Raw genomic sequence first — 8,324 nt, 5'->3', positions numbered from 1 at the left:
CCGGATGAATCTGAGAATAGCTTCAAATCTTGTAACATTCACTAGTAGAATAAATGTTAATTGCTGCGGTCAAAATAAGTGGCCTATTGCTGCGGTTTTGGGCGCGCAGCAATTAAGAGGGCAGCAATAGGTAATAATTATATTGCTGCGGTTTTAAACCGCAGCAATATATGTCAGATATTGCTGCGGTTTCTAGGCAAAACCGCAGTAATATAATTATGTGTTATCAGTTTATAAGAGAATATTGCTGTGGTTTTGGCCTAAAAACCGCAGCAATATTCCTTATTTTAGTATTTTCTTAAGTATATTGCTGCGGTTTTAGCCTAAAAACCGCAGCAATATGTCAGGGTACAGGTAAATTTTTTTTTTTTTTTATATTAAATTTGAAAAATTAGAACCAAGAAAATAACACATGTACTATCCACCAAATTCACATAATAAATGAGCATCAGATCTTTAAAGAGAAAGATAACACCACATTCATCACAACAAATAAAACTAACAATAAATCAAAAAAATCGAAACTCCTAACATTAAATTATAATAGTAAGATGATGAAATAACAGTATCTAAATTGAAGAACTAAATCTTAAAAAATTATAACAATACAAGAAGAAAATCAGAAAATCAAATCTAAAAAAAAAACTAAAATCGAAAAATAAAATTTAAGAAAAAAAAAAGAACTAGCGCCCAGATCTGCTTCCCCTGTCGCCAGTTTCGACATCGATGAGGCTTGTTGGGCTTCGCCAGTTGCGTGTGTGTTTGGTGGGCTTCGCGTGTTGCCAGTTGCGGTTTACTGGTGGAGCGACGACCGAAATTTGTAGACCACGAGCGACGACCCGGGTAGTTGGTGACGCAATCCTTCAAACAATGGAAAGATTCGTTCGATTGACAGTGTCGTCACCAGTGGTTGCTCGTCGGAGACTCGGAGTGAGAGTCGCCAGTGGATTCGCCGGTGGAGGATGAGAGACGAAGAGGAAAGTGAGAGTCGCCAGTGGATTCGCCGGTGGAGGATGAGAGAAGAAGAGGGAGAGTGAGAGTCGCCAGTGGAGGATGAAAGAGGAAAAGGAGAGTGAGAGATAGGAGGAAGAGAGGAAGTGGAGAGTGAGAGGTAGGAAATGTCGTGTGAGAGGTTAGGAGGAGAGAGAGGAAGTAACGGCTGAGACTTGAGAGATGTAAAGAACCCTAATGGGGGGCGTGTCATCCTTTTATATAATTAAAAGAGGCTATTGCTGCGGTTTTTTGAGGAACCGCAGCAATAGGTTTAAATATGATTAAAAAATATTTTTTTAATATATTGCTGCGGTCCTACGTGGAAACCGCAGCAATATTTGCTGTTCAGGGCCCCACGTTATTTTTAAAAAGTGTCAGTTAGACAATATTGCTGCGGTTTTGGGCGGGAACCGCAGCAATATTGTCAATTTCTATTTTTTCTTTTTCTTTTTCTTTTTGTGTGTTATATTGCTGCGTATAGGTAAAACCGCAGCAATATCACCGCAGCAAATAGCATTTATTCTACTAGTGATTAGAATCACAGATTTATATTCACCCTTGCAACACATTACAAGGTCAACAGTAAAGCACATATGAGTGAGTTTCATCTCCTTACACCTTGGATGAAACTGAAAATGATTTAATTCCCTCATCTTTGTCAATATCCTAGACAAATACTCCATACAAATCACAAAAAGAAAAGGGGAGACATGATCACCTTGTCTCAAACCTCTAGATGATTTTAAAAAGTCTTCCATTTGACCATTCAACATCAATGAGAACATAGGAGTTGTTACACACTCCATTATAAGATCAGTCAAGGAGGAAGAAAAGCACAAAGCTTGCATCATCTCTTTCAGGAACTCCCAATTCACTGTATCATAAGCTTTCTGCAAATCAATCTTCATTATACAGTTCAGCTTCACATTTTTCCTGCCATAATGTTTCACTAGATCGAAATTACCATAATATTATGAACGATAAATCTGCAATGGACAAACCCTCCCTGGTTTTCCATTATCAAATTAGGTAGTACATGTCTTAATCTTGCACAAAGAACCTTGGTAATACACTTATAAATGGTATTACAACAAGATATAGGCCTAAATTCTGTCACATTCTTTGGGCATTTTGTTTTTGGCTTCAGGGTAATAATAATTGTAATCAAAGGTTTCAAGATATTTCCTGCTTGCAAAGCATCAAAAACAACATCAATCACATCCTCCTCCACTATAGACCAGACATCTCTATAGAAATATGTCTGCATGCAAAGCATCAAAAACAACATCAATCACATCCTCCTCCACTATAGACCAGACATCTCTATAGAAATATGTGCCAAGACTATCTATCCAAGTGCTTTATCCCCAGGGAGAACAAAGCCCTCTTGATCTCATCCCTTGTATAATGAGCTGTCAATATTTTTCTGTGAACTTCTGTAATCATAGGCCCCTCTTCAACTATCTGATTCAAAATAGGTGACCTATGCTGACTAGTTCCCCCTAATAACTTCTCATAATAAGCTAAGAATGCCTTTAAAACATTCTCTGCATTATTAAACCAATTTCCATCTTCATCATATATGATATACACCTGTTTTTAAAGCCTCCTTGCCTTGATACTTTGAAGTATTTCATCATTGTCCTTGATCCAGGCCAGTTTAGCCTCTTGTGAAAGGAATTTCATATAAGCTTTATGCTTAATATGATACTGTTTCACTGCTATGATTTCATCTTCTGCTATCCGTAAAAAAACCTGGATTATCATGCATATGCTTTTGAGCTTGAATCATCTTATGATATGCTTGGAGTTCAGCTGAATGAATCTATGAAAAACCTTCTTTATTCAACTCCTTCATTGCCATCTTCATCATTTTGAGTTCACTAGTAGAATAATTATTTATTGCTGCGGTGATATTGCTGCGCTTTTACCCATACACAGCAATGTATCACGTAAAAAGAAAAAGAAAAAGAAAAATATAAAATAACCATGTTGCTGCGGTTTCCGCCGAAAATCGCAACAATATGGTTTTAGAGAATTTTTTTTATCATTTGACCAAACATATTGCTGCGGTTTCTGTCAAAAACCGCAGATATATATTGAAATAATATAAAAAAAATATTATTTAGACCCATTGTTGCGATTCCTACCAAAAATCGCAGCAATAGGCTTTTAAATTAATATAAAAAGAGTTAATTTAGGGTTTCAACCTCATTTCACTCGTCTCCCTCACTCTCCACTATCACTCTCCCTTTCCCTCTAAACCCTCTTCATCTCCTTCGCGGATTTTCAGATCTGGACGTGCTGAAACTCCTTCGCGCTCTCTCTCTCATTCGCATGTGCACCTCTTCATCTTCGGCGCGAGATTACTGTCATTCAGTCCTTCACTCCTCTGCTCTCTCTCTCTCCTTCGCGCGAGGTTTCTCGGGGAGGTTTTCCTTGTCTCCCTCTTCAACTCCGGCGCGAGTTCATTTTTTCATTTTTGTTTTTGAATTTTCTCAATTTTGGTTGGATTTTCAGATCTCGATGATTTTCAACGATGATTGGTTGCCCCCAATTTTGTTTGTGCGATTGGTTGCCGGCGACGACGATTTTCAGATCTAGACGCGCGACGGTTTCGGGCGACATTTGTTCCCCGCGACAACTTCTTTTGTTTTCTTTATTTTTTGTTTTTTCACTTAAATTTTATAGTTAAATTTTATAGAGGTTGATATTTTAGTCAGTGCTGCTCATGGGATTTTTTTCTTTTATTTTTGTTTTTAGGAGAAATTCACAAGAGAGGGCCCAACTATTACCCATTTTATTTTATAGGTCCCAACTATGGATTATTCTTTGAAGGTCCCAAGTTTACCATATTGTGACTTTTATAAGTCCTGAATTACTTATAAACGGTTTAAAAGATAATATTTTTAAATGTTGGTCCCATTTTATAGGTCTTTGTCACTTCCTGAAAGCGTTCGAAGATGGTAAACATTTAAAAATCTTACCTTCTAAACCGGTTATAAGTAACTCAGTACCTATGAAAATCACAAGATAGTAAACTTGGGACCAGTACGGAATAATTCATAGTTGGGACTTATAAAAGAAAATGGGTGATAGTTGAGCTCTCTCTTGTGAATTTTTCCTTTTTTTCATTGTTTCAGATTTGTTTGTTCAGTGTAGTTATCTCATTTTCGTTTGTTCAGTATAGTGTAATTCTCATTTCTTGTAATTCTTCTATATCTGTGATTTTTTTTCATCATTAGTTTCATTTTTGTTTTTTTTGTTCAGTTTTCTTACTATTGTTATTTTCTGAATTTTTTTTTATCTTTCGAATTTAATGGCAAAATGCAATTTTTTTTTCTTACACCTGTACCTATTGCTGCGGTTTTTCCAAGAAACCGCAGCAATATGCCTATTTTTTATTATTAAATTCAGCATATTGCTGCAGCTTTCCTTAGAAACCGCAACAATATACTTTATGAATCTGATATAAAATATATATTGCTGCTGTTTTACCCACAAATCGCAACAATTACTTGCTGTGCGGCCAAAACCGCCGCAATAGACCACTTAATGACCGCAACAATAAGCATTTATTCTACTAGTGGTTTTTGAGTAACCTAATACATTTTAGTGCCTGAAATATCCACATTTCATGCCATCTAACCCTCTCTTCAAACTGAACAGATGATCTCCACATTGTGTAGTACGTATTTAAATGGTTTTATGCCATTTAAATTTTCAGGATAGACTGCTAGCATGGCTGGAGAGTGATCAAATTCACCCTCATTTTAAAAGTACACTTATGTTGTCTATCCAACTTAGAGAATACTCTAGCCACTCCTTGCTGTTTATTGTTTCATGTATAAAAGTTCCCTGAACTTTTAACATCTTCCATTGAACAATACATCATACACTCTCTCATATCTCTCATTTCAACCTCCCTTACATGAGACCTTATCCTTTCTTCAACATTCATTACACTAATAAAATCTCCACACAAAATCCAAGAATCATATGTATTCAAGTCTCTCAAATCATTCCACAAATCCATCCTTCTATTTGCTTTCAGTAAATGCATAAATGAAAGTATAATAAAATCCTTGCCTACCACTAGTAGGTTGTAAAAAACAATGAATCAACTGAGAAGTAGATTTCATTACATTTACCTAAAAGCTTCTAGGTTTTCAGGCCAGGATGATTCTTCCTCCATCATGATGACTAGAGTTGCTAGTGAAACACCATCCACTAAAAACCCTTTGATAAAATAAACCCGTATTTTGAGCTTTATTTATGTCTCTAAGAGACTTACAACACCAAATCCAAACCTGTGAATATAGGATCACATCAGTCTGTTTATTCTTGGTGTTTAGGCCTCTCACATTCCAACAAAGTATCTTATTCATTCACAATAGGAGGTCCCCCCTCCTTTATGTCATGCTACTATCTTCTTGCCTATCATAATGTGAACACCCTGAACCTCCTAAGTATCACCAGCTAACTGCCCATCTTGTTCTTCTAGAGCATGGAAGTGATTAGTAGTATTAAGTTGACTAACACTTGAGGCACATACCTTTATAGGTTTTAAAGCCTTCTGAAAGCCTTCATGATCCACTTCTTCTTCAGTTTCAATCCTTCTTACTTATGTCTCTGGAGCAACTGATACAAGTGCAACTTGCTCTTGTACAACAGATTCTGTTACATTATAAGTTGATGCCGCCTTAGGAATCCACATTTTCCTAGTTTTCTTCCTCCTACAATCTACTGCTATATGTCTAAATCCTTTACAAAACTGACAATAATGAATAGGCTTCCACTCAAAAAGTATTGGCACCTTAGTTAAAGAACCAGACTCATTCCAGAATTGTGTATTCAGGAATTCCTTATCAATATTCATGTCTACTAAAATTCGGACATACTGAAGCTTATCGCAATTTCTAGTAGGTTCATCTCTCTTAATTGGATCTCCTAGTTGAGATGCAATCTTATGAAGTGATTTCTCACCCTAATACTTCAAATACAGCTTCAATTGAAGCCAAATAGGCAGAGTTTTCAATTCATCTTTCTCAAAATCCATCTCAGATTTCCAAAGGCTTTACAACCAGTGGCTTCTTGTCAAAGAAGTAATGTCCCTCCATTACTCTATCTCTAGACTCGATAAATTCTTACCAAAACATAACCCTCTTAACCAAGGCAACTTTATCCATATGTAAATTCTTCCAGATTCTACGTGTAAAGCCCTTCATTACTTGTATTGGGGAATTAGAGCCAACAACGTAACAAATAATTGAGGAATTTCAAAAATTAATTTCATCTTGTATATCCTCCATTTCAATATGAACTGGTTCTATTGGAATTGCATTCACATCTACATACATTCACATAGAATTCTCCTCAACCACATCATTCACATCAGATTCATGCTCATTCTCAATATCATTCACTTCAATTTCATCATTGACATCAAAATTATCAAATTGTTGCAGAATAAGGACGTGATTACATGATTGCACCTTATCTCCTTATTGAGATATCTTCCCAGCACTATCATGAATGGATTAGAGCCATTCATTGAATGTATTTCTGACATCAGATTGTTGTTTCAGCTGATTCAAGGAAGATTTCGGTGTGAGAATCTCCCCCAATCCAAAATCTATCGCCTCAATACCCATTATTTCATCCATTAACCGAGTTCGTAACGCTTGAGAATCCGATGAAGGTCCTTACTCTTTTCCTTATGCTTTCCATGGTTACCACGTTGAGTTTTTCCGCCAGATTGTCTTGCCATGGCGAGGGTGCACGATATCGAGCACCGAGAGAAAACTTGGAGAGAAGGCAAGTCAAGGGTTTTCTATAATGTTCATTAATTCATTATGACATTTACTAATAGCAAATAAAAGATATTTAAGACTAAATAACTTATCTGACTTGACACACAAAGTTAAAATAAGAAGAACAAAATGAAACCAAAGAAGTATTTACTAATATATTATGCACTTAATTTACTATTATATAATCTTTTCACGAGATAATGAGTTGTGGTAGCAAATAAGGGTTATTTACTTCATATCCGTTTTAGTCTTAAATAGTTTTTAATCTCATGTAATGCAAAACTTTTTTTCATCAATAAAGTTTGCGACCTATTGTTTGAAACTAAATTGGTATGTATGACAATAGATCAAAGAATTATAACTGTAGGATAAAATTATACTAAGGGTAGTTAGTACTGATGGAAAAAGAGAAATTACAAAGAGGCTACGAGCACAAACTTGTTAGAGGTAAACAGTACTGTAAAGAAAATGACCTTATTAGTTATTTTCAGTCCTTTTTTTTTTTTCTGACGACAAGGACAAACAAACAGAGTCAAGTAGCTATGTTACCTTGCCTAGCTGCAACCGCTAGATTATGGGCTGGGACTACTTCCGCCCTACTTACCTTTCTTATTTTACAGAAGTTAAAATTGCCACGCAAGGCCCTAATATCTAGTACTAAAGAGGAAATGTCAAACGGTTGATCTTTACAGGCGATGGCACGAACAAGGTCTGCATTATCCGAGTGGATCTGAACTTTCCTGATTCCTTTGTTAGTAGCTTCTCGGAGCCCTTGATACAGCGCTTGAGCTTCCTTTTGCAGTGAGGATATTGAGAGGGTTTTTCCTTCATCCCATTGTTAATTATATAGATTGATATAATATTAAACTAAGTGCATTTAAATTGAGAACAATAATCTCATCAATCAGCATTGCGGTTAGAAAACTTTATATTAGTTTTGGATGTTAAGGCCGAAGGACTGATATCCTTAATCCTTTTGAAGATGATATGGATCTAATAAATAATAGATCTTTACATGCGAAAGTCTAAAGGATCTTGAAGTGCTTGAGCCACGAGAAAAGGGGTATAAAATCGCGTAAGAATACTTGGTTGATAATCAAATCTTCATAAAGAAAATTTGACAATGCAGTTTAATAGATATATTCTACGTCTTGAGCTCGACCATTAATATAAAAAAGATATCATTTTAGCTGTTTCATTTGAAAAAGCTCTAACTAATTCAAAAACATACAGTTTATCAGGGGCGGGGCAAACATAACGGGGGCCCTATACCCTCTTTATAATTGGGCCCTTTGTAATTTATAAAAGATATATGATTCTCAATTTAAAAAGTTACTTTGATATTGAAAAATATCTAATTACACCATATTAAAATTATAAATACATCTACTTAAAAAGTTTTTTCCATGTTCAGAAGGATATTTTTTAGCATATCAGGAAATTGTAAACAAACAGATATTTACGTATATAAAAAAAAGGAGTGATTGAATAAAAAGAGAGAGTTGAGAGAAGTATCAT

This window comes from Beta vulgaris, chromosome 8 (genome assembly GCF_026745355.1).
Source record: "Beta vulgaris subsp. vulgaris cultivar EL10 chromosome 8, EL10.2, whole genome shotgun sequence".
NCBI lineage: Eukaryota > Viridiplantae > Streptophyta > Magnoliopsida > Caryophyllales > Amaranthaceae > Beta > Beta vulgaris.
This window is presented reverse-complemented; position numbering follows the sequence as displayed.